The sequence below is a fragment of the Cyprinodon tularosa genome, unplaced genomic scaffold (assembly GCF_016077235.1).
Source record: "Cyprinodon tularosa strain WSP-4 unplaced genomic scaffold, ASM1607723v1 ctg35, whole genome shotgun sequence".
Taxonomy (NCBI): Eukaryota; Metazoa; Chordata; class Actinopteri; order Cyprinodontiformes; family Cyprinodontidae; genus Cyprinodon; species Cyprinodon tularosa.
In genome coordinates, this window is record NW_024039063.1 from 839,988 (window position 1) to 858,536 (window position 18,549).

The window sequence follows — 18,549 nt, forward strand, 5'->3', positions numbered from 1 at the left end:
CCCCGCTGCCTGAGGCTCAAGTGGATGGTCTAAGTCAGCCCTGACATATGACAATAAGAGCAGAAAACAGGATTGTTTGCACATTTAAAAAATAGCTTTAAATCAGACTTATAGTGTTTTCATTTAACTACCATGGCTTTCTTCTTGCCAGTCTTAAATGAAAGACCAGATATTTTTGAGTACATAACTAATAACTGACCTGTCAACATATTGTTCACACTAAGCTGGGGCTCTCTGCAGTGCCCCCAAAGATACAATAGGCCTCTTCTTGTTTTAAGTAAATGGTTGTTTGTTTATTTAACATTTGTGTTGATTTCATTTAAGGAGGGTACAGGCTGAGTTATCTGTTCAAAGAGTGGGATATTATAACATAAAACTGGGTTAAACATTTCCCCCACTTTATCCCTGACCCATTATCTGCTGTTTTCCTTGGCTTTCAATATGTTTTTTTTTTTTCACTTTTGTTCTTATACAAATCTATGAGGTCTTCACAGAACACTTAGATTCATACTGAAATGAAATAGTAACTCACCCAAAATTATGAACTGAAAAGGACGAGCCATATAAACTGGATCTGAGGCTGCTTTTTCAACATTGACCGCTTTGTTGTATATTTTCAAATTTTTTGTCTGGAGAAAGGTAATGCATTTACATCAACAAAGAAATCTGCAAAATTGCTCCACAAAATTAAAGTGTGACAGACCAAGGAGTTTATCACTTAGTTATATGGGACCAGGTCCTCAGAAAGGTAATAATTTGATGTTAAGTAGAAAGTTAGAGAGAAGGAAAAAGAGGGAGGCTTTGCTTAATGTGTTTTTCTGAATGTCTCTTTTACTTTAATATAGAACAGCAGCATAGGCAATACATAGGCAATCATTCTGCAGTCCATCTGACTAGGTGGTCGACTCCCCTTAGCGATCTGGTGCACTTCTGTTTTGTGGAGAAAGTTAGCAGCTATGCTTGTTTTGCAGCATTTCTGCACTATTGTTATTTGGTAGTATTTTTCTGTTGGATTTGTTTGTATGTGTGCTTTAATGCATCATTCAGTGTTTGTAGCCTGTTTTGCTTCTTATAACATGTTTACACCTGCTGCTCACCATTTGTAGGGGTCTTACATTCTGCAGCAGAATTGCATTGACACCAGTGGGGTCAAATTGCAGCAAGAGGCATTGACTGCACTTATGTGCACTGAAAGGCAAAGAATGTTGTGCAAGAAAATCTTCAATGACTTTTAAAAAGAAACAGTAGACAAAAAAAGGTCTGGTCCAAGGTTATTGTAGCTGATGAATTCTTCATTTGATCAGTAGAAAAAAGTTTAGCACTTTCAATCAAATCTGAGGACAAGTTTCCCCAAACTTTTTCATTAACTGTAACAAGCCCAAATAACATAAAAGAAAAAAAAACAAACAAACAAATACAAAAATATTACTACAAAAAATGTTAGATGATGAATATGCTCTGAAATTTTTTAATGGCACAATTAGTTTCCTATTGGAAGTTGTTAAACATGAGCCTTCAATTAGATAACAGCAGAACTGTTCCCATGATCACTTACTATTGATGCTAGCACAGTTTGTCTAAATCTAAAAGGCTTTTTCTGACATTTTTAGTTGTTCTATTTATTTAAAAAGGAACAATGAATTTCATATAAGACAGTTTACCCTATAAATGTATCTGATTTAGCCCTTAAAGTCTATTTCCATCAGAGGTCTAATGAAAATAGGATGCGGTATAAAGAAGGATTAAAACATTATGAGACATACATTTTCAACATATAAATACCTTAGGAATGCAGTAATGGTTGTAGTAACAGTGCAGGTGTATCATGTGTATTTAAGAAAGAGATCTTGCTAAAATCTTAAAAATTATCTTAACAATTAAGGTTATGGACAAATTAAAGATTTTGTTTGGTAATTTGAAAACAAGCAACCTAAGTTGCTGGAGGGATATTTGGACAGAGCTCATCATCTCTAGGGGAAAGCATAACTTTCGTTCACTGAATGTTTTCTCTTTGTGATGTTGCTGTATGAGCCTGTCAGCTCATTGTCATGCTGAGTGGTGACATTTATTATATGGAAAAGTATTTCTCTCCTGATGAGAGTTAATTCTTCCAGAGTGGCTAAAAGAGCCAGGGTCTAAAAGGCAAGCAAACGTGAAAACAGCCAATCTGTGAAGTGTGTGTACCCAACAATCAACAGATTTACAAATGGACATGTATAGTATAGTAATAAAACAGGAACTATCATTTAGGTCGGGGTCTGTCATAAAATAAAAATCTCAATTTAAATTGGATATTTTAGATAAGTAGACACTTTTAGTCATCTGAGCTGTATAATCTCTGTACTAATTATTTTACATGTTCTGCTAAACAAATAAACTTTTAATTCCTACTTTCTGAAACTGCTGTGCCAAAGTTTCCTAACGCAACATATACCAAGATGTTCAGATTATTTTAAGATGGGTACAAATGAGAGAAAATTTCTGCACATTTTCAAAAAGCCAAACTCTGTCCTGTGTTAGAAGCATGTGAATCAGAAATGATATTCTGTCACATAAGCTGGATGTGCATGGAGCTGAATTGCTGGGATGTCCCTCTCTCACTTTTTTTAATGGGCAAGATAAGGCAAGTTCATTTATACAGCCCCATTTAGTACAAAGACAAATCAAAGTGCTTTACGTGAATTAAGCAATAAATAGAGATAAAATCATTATAAAAGAATCCTAAAAGTATAAAAGTAATACCTTCATCATCTTTGGCAGAAAGTTCAACATTTTACACCAATATTAGCAATGAAAACAGAGGATGAATCTTTATCACACATTACAATGTAAGGATAACTAATTTTAAATTGGTTCCCTGGCATTAGATTTTAGTAGCTTATCCAAAAAAAGTTGTAGCTGTTGGGAGCTGGAGAAATCCCATCTTTCTCCAGCATAGTCCGCCGTGGATCCTCTGAGGGAGCTCCCTGCACAGCTGCAGCTCGTCAAGATCATCAGAGGATCCACTACTTAAGCTGTCTTCAGACCTTGCCTCAACGCCGCAGTGTTGTTCCAGTTGGTCAGCGCTAAAGCCTAGATCCTCTGAGTATCTCCATGACTTTGAATCCAGTCTGGATTCTAACTATTATCTCTGTCTTCCAGGAAACCTGTGCCTCCTCTGAGAAAGCTCTGGAAGAGCTAACCTGCCGAGCCGACCCTCTGAGCCAAACCCTGAAGATCCCTCTGAGAAACCTCAAGCAGCTCAGGACTGAGCTGGGACTTCCAAGCCAAGGTCTGTTTCTAACAAGACGTGAGACGCTGAAGCAGCTAACAGACTCTGCTGATGAACCCTTCTCCAGAACCAACAGTGACTCTCCCAAAGTTAACCTCAAGAACCCTCAAGGTACAATCAGTGAACTTCTGGAAGTAAAACCCTGCCAGCAAACCAGTAACTGTGCTGTCTCTCACGCAGACTCCGGTGAACCAGTATCCAGGCCCTGAACCAGAATCAGTACATTCTGTGTGTTTGTGCTTTAATAAACTGTTGAACTCTTCATCCTTGTGTCCGTCAGTGGTGTTCTGCATAACTGGGTCGCCTTCAGTGAACCCATCATGACAGAACACTGCGGCCAAACTCAAGGTCCAGCAGCTCACCTCACCCGTCGACTGGAGGAGCAGGATGCCCAAATTCAGGGACAAACCCAAACGCTCCGTGAGTTATATCGTCTAGTTGGCACTCATGACCAAATGCTACAGAGCTGTGCTAATTTCCTGAACAGCGCTAATGCTCCACCACAACCATTTCCGGGTCCAGTTCCACCTCCGAGGTCACCGGCGGTGACGTCATCAGAGTTCCGTCCTAGTCTCCAAGAAAGATTCTCTGGTAACATGAAGGATTGCAAAGGATTTTTATTTCAATGTCGGTTGATTTTCCAGAACTCCCCTGGCTGTTTTTCCTCTGATCACAAGAAGATAACTTTCATTCTCTCTCAGTTAACAGGAAGAGCCTTGGAATGGGCTCAGGCAAGATTTGCCGCTGACGATAGTTTAAATTGCTACTACTCTGATTTCATTTCTGAATTTACCCAGGTCTTCAACCAGGAAACTGACCAAACTATTGATTCTAGAGCTCTTTTCAACCTTAAACAGGGAGACTCTTCGGTGGCTGAATTTTCTATTAACTTCCGGGTTAAAGCGGCAGCTTCCGGATGGAACCAAAGCGCCTTGAAAGGAGCCTTTTTCATGGCATTAAAAAGGCACATTAAAGATGAACTCGCAACCCTCGACGAACCTGCTACCCTCGAAGATTTAATTCGCCTCTCCATCAGATTAGATAATAGAATTCGAGCCAGAAACAGTTCTAAGAAGCAGGGCACAATTTCTTCTGCCTCTCATATCGTGACTGTTTGTTCTCCCTCTACAGAGCAGTTGCCCATTCAGAGGTCTAAGCCCCAGTCTCTACCGTTGCCTGTTCAGGCCTCACATTCGGGCGAAAGGGATGTCGAACCCATGCAGGTGGGAAACACCAGGCTCACCCCAGAGGAGAGACCAGGCGTTTTCTAAGCAAACTATGTATCTACTGTGGTGAGAGTGGACACTTCATCGCTTCCTGCCCGGCAAAATCAAAAGCCGGGGCCCGCCAGAGGATCTGAGGAGTCTGGCGGGCCAAATAAACACAAAGAAATCTCCTCGACTGTTACTGCCTGCCTTTCTATGCTAATCAAAGCCTCTCTTTTTCTGCTTTCATCGACTCAGGCTGTGAACGTAACCTAATCGACTCTAACCTCGTCCAGCAACTCCAGATTAAAACCATTCCCCTTTCTCAGCCTCTCAGTGTATCCGCCATAGACGGAAAAAGACTCCATCGAGTTACCCACCAAACTCAGCCCCTCGAGCTACTTCTGTCAGGTAACCACCGAGAGACTATAACATTTTTTTTGTTTTTCCCTCTGCATGTTCCCCGCTGGTGCTCGGGTTCGAATGGTTGGAGAAGCATAATCCTCACATAAACTGGACTGAACGTCATCTGGAATCATGGTCCACTTCATGCCACGAAACATGCCTTCGTTCTGCTGCCCCCGTGGTGGGGTCTCCTAGAGGTGGGGGGGAGATGGACTCTCCTGACCTTTCTTCAGTTCCCCCTGAGTACCATGACTTAGCCCCTGTCTTCAGTAAGGTCAGTGCTACGTCCCTACCTCCACACAGACCATACGATTGCGCCATTGAACTTTTACCTGGTGCTCCTCTTCCTAGCAGCAGATTGTATAACATTTCCAAGCCCGAAAGAGAAACGATGGAAAAATACATCAATGAATCATTAGCTGCTGGAATAATTCGCCCATCATCCTCTCCATTGGGCGCCGGGTTCTTCTTCGTGGGTAAGAAGGATGGTTCCCTGAGACCTTGTATTGACTATCGAGGTTTGAACCAGATTACAATTAAAAACAAATACCCACTGCCTCTTCTCGCCTCTGCTTTTGGGAGCAACAGTGTTTTCTAAGTTGGATTTAAGAAACGCTTATCATCTCCTTAGGATCCGTGAGGGCGATGAATGGAAAACTGCCTTCAAAACACCCTTGGGCCAATTCGAATACCTTGTAATGCCCTTTGGTCTAACTAACGCCCCAGCCTGCTTCCAGGCCCTAGTAAATGATGTTCTCAGAGACTTTCGCAACGTGCTTGTTTTCGTGTACATTGATGACATTCTCATTTACTCCAAGGACCTCGATGAACACAAGAAACATGTCCGTCTTGTCTTACAGAGACTACTGGAGAATAAGCTGTTCGTGAAAGCCGAGAAGTGCGAATTTCATCAATCTTCTGTCACCTTTTTGGGGTTTGTGCTCGAGGGCGGCCAGGTAAAACCTTCAGAGGACAAGATCAAAGCAGTCTTAGACTGGCCAGTTCCTGAGAACCGCAAACAATTACAGAGGTTTCTAGGGTTCGCTAACTTCTATCGTCGGTTTATTAGAAACTACAGCCAGACCGCCCTTCCATTAACCTCCCTGACTTCTGTTAAACGCACTTTTCAGTGGACTCCCGAGGCTCAAGCAGCATTTGAGAAACTAAAATCCTTGTTTTCCAGAGCTCCTGTCCTCATGCAACCTGATCCTGCTAAACAGTTTATCCTAGAGGTGGACGCTTCAGATTCTGGTGTTGGAGCTGTCCTGTCCCAGAGGCTCGATTCAGACCAAAAGATACACCCTTGTGCTTTCTTCTCCCGTAGACTTTCTTCCGCTGAACAAAATTATGATGTGGGTGACCGAGAGCTCCTGGCCAGCAAACTGGCATTGGAAGAATGGAGGCACTGGCTGGAGGGAGCTGAGAACCCGGTTCTTGTATGGACAGACCACAAGAACCTGGCTTACATCCAGTCCACCAAACAGGCTAATCCTCGCCAATCAAGGTGGTCAATCTTCTTTTCTCGGTTCAACCTAATTATCTCCTAGATCCAAGAACGTGAAGCCCGATTCTCTCTCTCGTCTCTACTCCGTCGATCATCCCGAGACACCTGAACCTGTCCTTCCAGCTTCATGTACAGTGGGAGTGGTCAACTGGGAGATAACTGACCTCATCAACTCAGCCCTGGCAACTGAACCCGATCCAGGTAACGGTCCATCTAACCGTACATATGTTCCATCTTCTGTCAGGTCCCGTCTTATCCAGTGGATGCATGCCGCCAAATTCTCTGCTCATCCTGGAGTCAGCAGAACAGTAGCTCTCATCTCCAGACGCTTCTGGTGGCCCTCTCTCCACAAGGACGTAAAGGAGTATGTGTTGGCTTGCCCCACATGTGCCCGTAACAAAGTCTCACACCAACCTCCTTCTGGCCTGCTTCAACCACTTCCTGTTCCCTCGCGTCCCTGGTCCCATATCGCCATTGATTTTGTCACCGGTCTCCCAGTCTCTCGAGGTATGTCCACTATACTCACCATTGTTGACCGCTTCTCGAAGTCCTGCCACCTTGTTCCCCTCAGAAAGCTTCCCACAGCCTTCCAGACAGCTCAGCTCCTCATTAAACATGTTTTCCGGCTTCACGGCATCCCCCAAGAGATCCTCTCGGACAGAGGTCCTCAATTCATCTCCCAGGTATGGAAGGCATTCTGCTCTGCGCTCGGCTGCAAACCCTCTCTCACCTCAGGTTACCACCCCCAATCGAATGGTCAGACCGAGCGCATGAACCAACAGTTGGAATCCACCCTTCGCTGCCTCACATCGAACAACCCCGTGGATTGGAGCCAACTTCTCCCATGGATTGAATATGCCCATAACTCCCTCAGATCTGCATCCACTGGACAATCCCCATTCCAGGTCAGTCTCGGGTATCAACCACCTCTTTTTCCCGCAGATGAGAGAGAGATATCGGTGCTGTCCGTCAATCAACACTTCCGCCGTTGCCAGAGGATTTGGAGGGAGACCATCGCCACACTCAACCAGTCATCAGTGTCTGTTAAACGCTTCGCTGACGGCAGGAGACGTCCCGCCCCCGAGTACTCTGAGGGCCAGGAGGTATGGCTCTCCACTCGAGACATCCCCCTCAAGGGGATGTCTCGAAAACTCTCCCCAAGATTCATCGGACCCTATAGGATCACTCGAGTCATCAACCCCTCAGCTGTTCGTCTCCAACTACCTCAGTCACTCCGAATCCACCCTACATTCCACGTGTCCCAGATCAAGCCTGTTTCTTCGAGCCCTTTGTGCCCACCGTCCGACTCCCCACCACCCGCCCTGGAGGTCGATGGCCATCCGGCCTTCACAGTGCGCCGCATCGTGGACTCCCGTCGACGAGGTCACGGATGGCAGTACCTCGTCGACTGGGAGGGCTACGGACCGGAGGATCGCCAGTGGGTCCCAGGCTTGTACATCCTCGATCCTGCACTCATCGAGGAGTACGAGCGTTCCCGCCCATCTACCTCTTCCGGACCGCCAAGGGGCGGTCGTTGAGGGGGGGGTACTGTTGGAAATCCCATCTTTCTCCAGCAGAGTCCGCCGTGGATCCTCTGAGGGAGCTCCCTGCACAGCTGCAGCTCGTCAAGATCATCAGAGGATCCACTACGTAAGCTGTCTTCAGACCTTGCCTCAACGCCGCAGTGTTGTTCCAGTTGGTCAGCGCTAAAGCCTAGATCCTCTGAGTATCTCCTTGACTTTGAATCCAGTCTGGATTCTAACTATTATCTCTGTCTTCCAGGAAACCTGTGCCTGCTCTGAGAAAGCTCTGGAAGAGCTAACCTGCCGAGCCGACCCTCTGAGCCAAACCCTGAAGATCCCTCTGAGAAACCTCAAGCAGCTCAGGACTGAGCTGGGACTTCCAAGCCAAGGTCTGTTTCTAACAAGACGTGAGACGCTGAAGCAGCTAACGGACTCTGCTGATGAACCCTTCTCCAGAACCAACAGTGACTCTCCCAAAGTTAACCTCAAGAACCCTCAAGGTACAATCAGTGAACTTCTGGAAGTAAAACCCTGCCAGCAAACCAGTAACTTATGGGGCCAAAATGGTAGCTTTAATATTTGCAAATGTGTGTGGAGAGTTGTGTGTCTGTATCTCGATTTGTGTGTGTGCAGTGGAATTTGAAAATGTGTAAATAAATCTGTAAATGTGTGAGGAGATTTGTGTGTCTGTACAACAATCTGCAAATGTGTAAAACTAGTTGTGTGTAATCCGTTTTGCAAATGTGTAAAAAATCCACAAATCTGTATTCAGATCTGCAAATGTGTACTGAGATTTGCAAATGTGTAAAAAATCCACAAATCTGTATTCAGATCTGCAAATGTGTACTGAGATTTGCAAATGTGTAAAAAATCCACAAATCTGTATTCAGATCTGCAAATGTGTACTGAGACTTGCAAATGTGTAGATCAATCTGTAAGCACACACAGAGACACTTGTGTCTGAAGTATTTTCGCTTCAAGACCCAGAAATACAGACAAATCATTGGTTACAAGTCAAGCGGTTTTTCGGTTGGCTCTCTTTACACACGTGATTTTTGCTACTCTTCTGCCGTGTGAGATGCACAAATGCGTAGAAGGATTTGTATGTGTATTTTCGCGATTTGTAACCCCTTGCGCAGGCTCGCAGGCTCACATGCTGCCCTGACCGCAGGCTCACAGACAGCCTCTACCTTTTTTTTTCCTCTGCTGCGGGAGTTGACGTGACAAGGATGATATATTGATACCATTCAGTAAGGAAAAAATTTAATCTATTATTAAACAAAAGGTTACGGAAAGATGGCAGAAGCTGTGGGAAGAGCATAGAACTGGAAGTTGGCTTTATAGTATTCAAAGGAAAATTGGTGAAATGAGGAGAACGGAAAGGAATAAAAAAGAGGTTATATCTAGATTAAGTTTCGGAAACACGGGGTTAAATGGAAACTTATTTAGAATGGGAACAGGAGGTTGTGGTTTTTGTTATCAAGGGGAGACGGTGGAACATGTTTTGTTGTTTTGTTATAAATATTCTATGGAGAGAAGGGTTACAAGAAAATAAATTGCAGTTAAATATACAAGATATTTTGGGGGGAAAAAACTACTTATGATTATTTTTGTAATTTGATAAACAATCTTGAAAAAACGAAATTGGTAAAAAGGATATAAGTTTATTTATGTAAATATTGTTAATATTTATTTTTATTTTTCAGTGGGAAAATACATAGCATCCCGATCCACACTCCACTGAAGTAGATGGTGGTAATGCACATCATAAAGTTGCTTGCCAACCGCCATAAAACAGAAGCAGAAGAAGAAGAAACAGTTTTACTAATGCAAACTATAGAAAAAATTTAAGAAATATACTTACAGAAAGCTGACGGGATTCCATTGCTCTCAACTTAGCAGGTACAACGCCTAGGACCCCAGTAACGTCACGTACTGTGCAATACAATACCGCCAACTGGTGGTATGTGGCTGTATGTGAAGCAAGTTGTGCTGAACTGCCGCAGCAGAGAGAGGCTGTCTGTGAGCCTGCGAGCCTGCGCAAGGGGTTACAAATCGCGAAAATACACATACAAATCCTTCTACGCATTTGTGCATCTCACGCGGCAGAAGAGTAGCAAAAATCACGTGTGTAAAGAGAGCCAACCGAAAAACCGCTTGACTTGTAACCAATGATTTGTCTGTATTTCTGGGTCTTGAAGCGAAAATACTTCAGACACAAGTGTCTCTGTGTGTGCTTACAGATTGATCTACACATTTGCAAGTCTCAGTACACATTTGCAGATCTGAATACAGATTTGTGGATTTTTTTACACATTTGCAAATCTCAGTACACATTTGCAGATCTGAATACAGATTTGTGGATTTTTTACACATTTGCAAATCTCAGTACACATTTGCAGATCTGAATACAGATTTGTGGATTTTTTACACATTTGCAAAACGGATTACACACAACTAGTTTTACACATTTGCAGATTGTTGTACAGACACACAAATCTCCTCACACATTTACAGATTTATTTACACATTTTCAAATCCCACTGCACACACACAAATCGAGATACAGACACACAACTCTCCACACACATTTGCAAATATTAAAGCTACCATTTTGGCCCCATAGTAACTGTGCTGTCTCTCACGCAGACTCCGGTGAAACAGTATCCAGGCCCCGAACCAGAATCAGTACATTCTGTGTGTTTGTGCTTTAATAAACTGTTGAACTCTTCATCCTTGTGTCCGTCAGTGGTGTTCTGCATAACTGGGTCGCCTTCAGTGAACCCTTCATGACAGTAGCAGAGGAGTATACAGGGGTTGGAAAATGAAACTGAAACACCTGGTTTTAGACCCCAATAATTTATTAGTATGCTGTAGGGACTCCTTTTGCGGCCAATACAGCGTAACATATACAAGTCCTGCACAGTGCTCAGAGGGATTTTAAGCCATTCTTTTTGCAGGATAGTGGCCAGGTCACGGTGTGATGCTGGTGGAGGAAAATGTTTCCTGATTCACTCCTCCAAAACACCCCAAAGTGGCTCAATAATATTTAGATCTGGTGGCTGTGCAGGCCATGGGAGATGTTCAACTTCACTTTCATGTTCATCAAACCAGTCTTTCACCAGTCTTGTGTGTGTATTGATGCATTGTCATCCGGATACATGACACTTCCTTCAGGATACAATGTTTGAACCATTGGATGCACATGGTCCTCCAGAATGGTTTGGTAGTCCTTGGCAGTGACACGCCCATCTAGCACAAGTATGGGGCCAAGGGAATGCCATGATATGGCAGCCCAAACCATCACTGATCCACCCCCATGCTTCACTCTGGGCAAGCAACAGTCTGGGTGGTACGCTTCTTTGGGGGTTCTCCACACCATAACTCTCCCGGATGTGGGGAAAACAGTAAAGGTGGACTCATCTGAGAACAATGCATGTTTCACATTGTCCACAGCCCAAGATTTGCACTCCTTGCACCACTGAAACCGACGTTTGGCATTGGCACGAGTGACCAAAGGTTTGGGTATAGCAGCCCGGCCGTGTGTATTGACCCTGTGGAGCTCCCGACGGACAGTTTTGGTGGCAACAGGAGAGTTGAGGTGCACATTTAATTCTGCCGTGATTCAGGCAGCCGTGGTGTTGTTTTTTGGATACAATTCAGGTTAGCACCCGAACATCCCTTTCAGACAGCTTCCTCTTGCGTCCACAGTTAACACCGTTGGATGTGGTTGGTCCTTCTTGGTGGTATGCTGACATTACCCTGGATACCGTGGCTCTTGATACATCACAAAGACTTGCTGTCTTGGTCACAGATGCGCCAGCAAGACGTGCACCAACAATTTGTCCTCTTTTGGACTCTGGTATGTCACCCATAATGTTGTGTGCATTGCAATATTTTGAGCAAAACTGTGCTCTTACCCTGCTAATTGGACCTTCACACTCTGCTCTTATTGGTTCAATGTGCAATTAATGAAGATTGACCACCAGGCTGGTCCAATTTAGCCATGAAACCTCACACACTAGGTAGCCCTGTATGTGTAGCTTATGTAACATCTTAGTTGCAATGTTCATTTCACAGATTTTTTTTCTATGCATCCAGTGGGTATACCTGCTTATCCTTGTGGAGCCCCAAAGGGGTTGTGCCTTACTCCAAGGACATTGAGCGACAGGTTGCTAGATTATGACAGGACAAACAGCCATTCACTCACACCTGGGATAATTAGTACAGTCCAGTTAACCTTAACCTACACATCTTCAGTGAAAACATGCAAAATTCACATAGAAAGAACCCTAGCCTTGTCTTCTCATTTTAAGGACAACAGTGCTAACTGCAGCCCTAACCTGCAGCCCCACACTCAAACATTTTTCAATTAATTAAAACAATTGAGCGTAACTACAATACTTCCTCACTCGATAGAAACAAAAGGTAGATACCGAACAGAGAGAAATGAGTTTTAAATTGGCTGCTTTATCTCACAGGTTCTTGACATCACTCAAAACAAGGTTTTAAAGTTCTTCAACCTGGTCATATATAGTTTTATGATATTTTACTCTAACAAATGGCTGCTAAATCACAAACAATTTGCTCCCATATATTTTAATATGTACAGATCCTTTATTTTCATTTCATTACATTACACATAGTGTAGTCATCAGATGGTGTAGATGTGTAGAGAGAAGATGTTTCATAAAATCTTTTAGAAACAGTGACTGTGACACCTAGTGGCCAATGATTAGCCTTCTGTGGCTCTAAATGTTTGGAGCAACTGTTGCCTCTAATATGCACCACACCTAGACTCCATTAGAGACTAAATACAGCCTTGTGAATTCAAAGTAACAGAGAAAATCACACAAGACAGTTTAAATAACACATTCTGTGAACTGCTTCATGATACATTACAGAGAACATCCTAAAATAGAAATGATTTTGAATTGGTTTTATTACATTTTATCATGAGTGAAGACAGGTGTAAATTATGTTCATTAATAAAGTCCCCCAAACATAATGTTATTCCTAAAAAACATACAATCATACCGGGCAACTGTGTATATGAGTGAAAAGTTAATTAATGTCACCACCCCAAAGCAGTGAATCACAAGAATATATAGATTTAAACAAACTTTATATCTAAATTATAAAATAAATTTCCCCTAAAGCAAATGAAACTAACATTATACAACCCCAGAACAATGTTAAAAAATAACTTGGATACAGAAATGTCGGCTTGATTCAAAATACATAATAGCCTATTTAAATGTTAATACAAAACTACATTATATCTAATAGAACCTTGTTGCTACCAATGCTCTCATTTCTGATATTTCCGTTCCTTACGTTGCTTCTCAAAATATCCCTTAAAGAAATTTTGCAGTAAATAGATTGTTTGGGACATTATTCAAAATACTGCCAGATTATGTTTTGTCTCGTCATTATTATCTAATTATTATATGATGACCAGTAAAAGAGTAAAAACAGCATTTATAAGACAAATACTTATTTCCACTGAAATCCTGTCTAAAGCATATACTTACCCTAGAACATTAAACAGTTCTCCTCAACTTCAGATAGACCAGTAAAGGTTCATAAGGCCAATGCACTGATATATGCCTCTTATTATTTTGGCATCGATTCTTGAAAAAGTACACATCAACATCAAATGTTAAATGAAAATGAAAAAAAAAGAAAAATCTATTGAAAATTTAAAGAAAACATTAACAATAGACAGCAAATAGAGGTAGCAGGAAAGCATGTGCCTTATGTGATCTCAAGGCATGGCTGCTAAATGAACTAATGAATCAGAGAACACAGGTGAGTATCAGCCGATGCTGATATAAGAAAAACAAAAAAAGCAAATATTCGCCAAAAACATTGGCTGAATCATGTATTAGTCTATTCCTATCCTCAGCTATGTGTTATAGTTGTACATAAAGGTTTACATACCCTCCCATTAAAGAAAATTATAAATTCACACTAATGATTTAAATAACTCAAAACTGAAAAAGTATAAATAAAAATGTATTTATTTAAATAAAATATTGATTTTTAATTTTTGTTTAAAAAAAACAATTCTAAAAAAAACAAGCTGTCCCAGACAAATTAAACTACAGTGCTCATTAACATACCTGTCAACAGCTGCAGAAGTCTGACTGAAAATGTCCTCAACATTACAGAAAACACCTGATTTCAGTTATTATTGTCTCAAACTGTTGCTCAACAATATTTTAGTTCACATGCTCCATCACGTATCTTTACCTGTTTTATTTATAAATGTATGATTTTCATTTTTTATTCTACTTTATTCATTGTTACTCTTGTCATTTTCAATCTATTTTACTGGCTGATTTTCTTTTGTCTTAAATGAAAGGGTATGCAAACTTTCAAGCATGACTGTTGGTATGTGTCTGTTTATTGGTCTTCTGTTAAATAACAAAAGAAATCAATCTTTTATTTATTTATTTTTTTAAGGAAATATTGTTAAAATCCAGTAAAAACAGGAAAGTTTCACTTGCCATTTTTTGCCGTTTCATCAACAAATTATATATTGCAATAACCAAAAATGCCTGCTTTTTACAGAACTTTGATGAAACTTGCTTTAAAGACCTTTTAAATGTTTTGGTTCAAAATTTCAAATAAAATATAAGCAGACGGTGCTTAAAATGTTCAGGTAATTAGGCAATAACACGCAGAGGCATTTTTCAAAAGTATATTAGCAATAAAAATTTGAAATAAAACTCGACATGCTAGAAATTGAATAAAAAGTCAGTAATAGATTTCAAAGTAAAATATCAAACATTTCTCTAGATGTTACCTTGGGTTACTGGTGTCTTTACACATGAACTGTTTTAATGTAGAAATACATGTGAATCATAAATATACAGAATAGCCCTTTTTTATATATATATTTTCTTGGGTTAACCTGCAATACTAATTATGATAAAACTATATCAGTTAAGGGGAATAGGTCCTTGAATCAACACATAAATGATAAAGAACCAGTTTCTGTCAGGGGGAGATAGAGAACATGTTGCTGAAACATTGTTTAATGTGTGCTGGTACTAAGGAAGGAGAGGTGATGTTCCTGCTTGCTCTATGTGTGTGTGCTCGGTCTGAAGACATTACCACAGACCCTCACTGTCTGCCTGATAGTCTGTCCACACGTTCTGATTTAAACCAGTTTACCAATTCCATTATGCTAAGCCTGAACACTGGTTGGGAAATGATGAACGATTATGTGAAACACATAATCTCCCTGCTGCACCATCACTGCGGTATGACAGCCAAATTTCATTCATCCTATCCAATTTCTTCCTTATTTAAGGAAAGAAAATTACTGGTCCCAGTAATCAGATATGTAGCGAGGCTGTGTGCAGGAGTTAAGCCCACTCCCATTAGGCTTTCTGCTTTGCTTCAGCTCAACTCAAATTCACACACAGACATAAAAACGACAGATACACATGTTCCACATGCCTGACCCTCCTCAGTTCTCACATCCCCTTTCACCCATTTCAAGGACTATTATTTGGCCTTGATATATTCTCTACAACATCATCTGTTAGCGATGCCAGATTGAAACACAGTGGCCTTTAAGTGGTTTACAAAGCTGCAGGCAGGCAGTTCTTCTTCAAAGCCGATTTTTTTCAAAACTCTTCCTTACTGACGTTCTTGTCTTGCTTCAAACAACATCATTTGGAAAATTGGGTAAAATCAGATGAAAAAGTAATTTTGCCACTCTTACCTGTGATTATCATTTAACAAACATCTAAGTAGTTGGAAGAAATGATTAGATTTTCTTCTATATGTTCCTCTTTCTGTAGCTGCCCTTTTAAACACCATGTCATTTATTGCTAATACTCTGGATATCAGAGGCGCTGCTATCACAAACAAGGAGGGCAGTACTGAGAATGTGACTATTTGTTCTCAAGCACGCATGCCCAATTTCTCTCTCCAATCGGAAATGCATTATAGGTGTAATTGAAAATTAGTGGTACATCTTTTTCTTCTTTTTAAGGGGTAATTTATCAAGCCGCATTGTTACCATGTGACACCTCCAGGGCCTGTTTCTAACAAGGAGCCCGGAGCACCGGGGGTCTTTTTGCCTGCCTGGGCCCTGCAGTGCTCTCTCTGCTTTGTCGCTAATTGTGGCCTCCTCTCCACTGAATTGTGATTCACCTAAAAGAGCTTGCTGGCTTGATGCAGTGAAGCTGCCGGTGACGCTCTCGCCATTATCAAAGATACTCTTGATCTTTTCAAAAGCAGGAAATAGATTTTTTTTCCCAAGCCCCTGTTCAATCACACAGGGAGGGGGTTGTGGGGAGAAAAAAAAAGTAATTTGCAATGCGTCCATTAGTTCTTCATTAAAGCAAGATTAAATTGCACCTCAAATCACATCTGCCTTTTCTAGAGTAAAGGGTGACAGTTTTAGGGCCAAAACTAATTACTAGTGCCAATGAATGAGAGAGGAAAACAGGGCTGTTTTTACATGAGATAGTGTGGCCTGTCATTATATTCAGACTAATTTCACTCTGCCTGCTCTCTTAATGAGACCAGAACGTCCTCACATCTCTCCCCCTCTCTTTCTCTCTATCTGCGTGCACTCCAAATGTATAATTTCGATAGCACTTGGAGTTTGCATTAATTAATTTTTCTACGAGACCTGCTACAAGTGCCAAATCTGTGATGTTCTGAATTATCATTAGGAGAGAAAAGAGGCAGACAGAAAGACAGCGAGCGTTGAGGACAGAACGACAGTTGGCGAGGCAGTAGGGGGAAGGAAAAGTTAGATACATATGTATATCAGCTCTGGCTCTTCATCGTCTTCGTTTTAGTTTTCTAAAATAATTAAAGAGTCAACTGCTAAATAGCTTTAAATGAGCTCAAAAGTTCATTTCTGGAGTTTAAAGAAAAGAAATTACTTTGTGAATAAAAACGTTAAAAAAAAACTAAATATATTATACAGCCACCACTTAATTTACCCAGGACGTTGTTGGAGCTAGGGGTGTTTTTTTTTTGTTGCAGCATTGGGGTCTAAAGTTGTCCCCAAGTAAGCTTAGTATACTGGATCATAATCATCATGCAGATAAATCTAAACACAATTTTCCCAGAATAAGAAACTAATCAATCTCTGAGGACAAATGCTCAGATTATAAAGTTGAAATGCGATTTTAAGTGTACATTTTCTTCATTAGATGAAGAGTATTACAAGCAACCCTCTGCATCCTCCTCATCAAAATGCATCAAACAACACAGCGTCGTCAGTCAGAGGCTTCTATAGATCCACTGTAAGACAAAGAGCTACAGGAGATCCTTCCTGCCAACAGCTAACAACATCAACAACAATTCATTGAAAAAAATAATTCATTAAATTGAATGTATCTAACAACATCTACAGCAATTCATTGACAAACAAAATTCATTAAATTGAATGTATGATAAAGGTCTCAGTTTGGTTGGGCCCCATTGTTCTCATTGCCTTAACACCATGTTTTAAAAGGGTTACATGTAACAACCTTGAAGGGTGTTGGTGAGGGCAGGTCAAAAAGTTTGGGAATAAAAAAATACCAAATAGCAGGAAAAACAGTATGGATCTCAACAAGTCTGGTTCATCATGTTGTCCAAATTTCCAAATAGATAAAGTTACTATGTGCATCTGATCAGTTACATGCGAGTTTAAACTCCTTCAGGAGGTCCGACCACCATACTGCTGTGCCTAAGGTGGACCGGTTTTAATTGCTAAATATGGATTTTAAACCCAGATAAAATGCATGAAAATTAGAAAAGTCTCTAATTGTAGCATTAACATATAGTGAAACGAGTATTGTGCCTTGATTTGGGCAAAAATGCAAAGAAAAAGAAGAGGCCACTACTCCAGTAGCTGCTTAAAAGGCCAGATTACAGTTTGCAAAAGTGTAAACACTTCCTGTACACTGATGATTTCATAACATTTTAGACGTGAAGTAGGAGCAGCAAGTTGTTTCTTGGTGAATTATAGATTGGTTCATTCATAAAACAGATGGCAATGAGTAAAGGAACATTGTGTGGTCATGTGGAGGGAACATCTCAAGATATAAAGACGGAATTTGAGGCTTGGGCCCATCTGGTCATTGAAATGACTCAAAGGATGTGAACAAATTAGTTACAATGTACATACGTACATTTCTACTCAATTGCGCAGCAAGTGAGTTGGTAACTCCAAATTGAGGATGTATTAGCGCCCCCACGTCAGTGCATGTCACTGCATGAACTGCAGGTAAACTAACACGCTGCTCTCAACTGAGTTGGATGGGACACTGTGCGGCCACGACGCATTTTTAGTTCTGGTAACGTTTCTTACCTGTCAATTTTATTATTTTCCCAGTGAAACCACATGATTTATAGGCTACTAACTGAAAATGACTGCATTGGTTTGTAGATGGATATCAGGAAATTCCTCACACGAAGCAGAGACAGGGAAGCAGTAAAACAAGATGAGAGAGGGAGGTAAGGTCCCGTAATGAATTAGTGATTTAAGCTAAGCAGTTATATTAGGAACGTTATAAGCAATATGATAGATATTTACATAATTATAAATTTACGTTTTTTTAATGTTTGCTGTAGAGAATGAGAATGAAGGTGCTGGAGTAGGAAAGGGAGGAGGAGGCG

The 18,549-nt window shown here is 41.1% G+C and overlaps 1 long non-coding RNA gene across 1 annotated transcript; it reads left to right on the top strand.

Moving 5' to 3' along the window:
* The first annotated feature begins 9,116 nt into the window (after positions 1-9,116).
* Positions 9,117-9,724, top strand: LOC119789859. Its single transcript, XR_005281652.1, has 2 exons — positions 9,117-9,158; positions 9,615-9,724. It is a non-coding gene; the product is annotated as an uncharacterized LOC119789859 (long non-coding RNA).
* Positions 9,725-18,549: the final 8,825 nt, after the last annotated feature.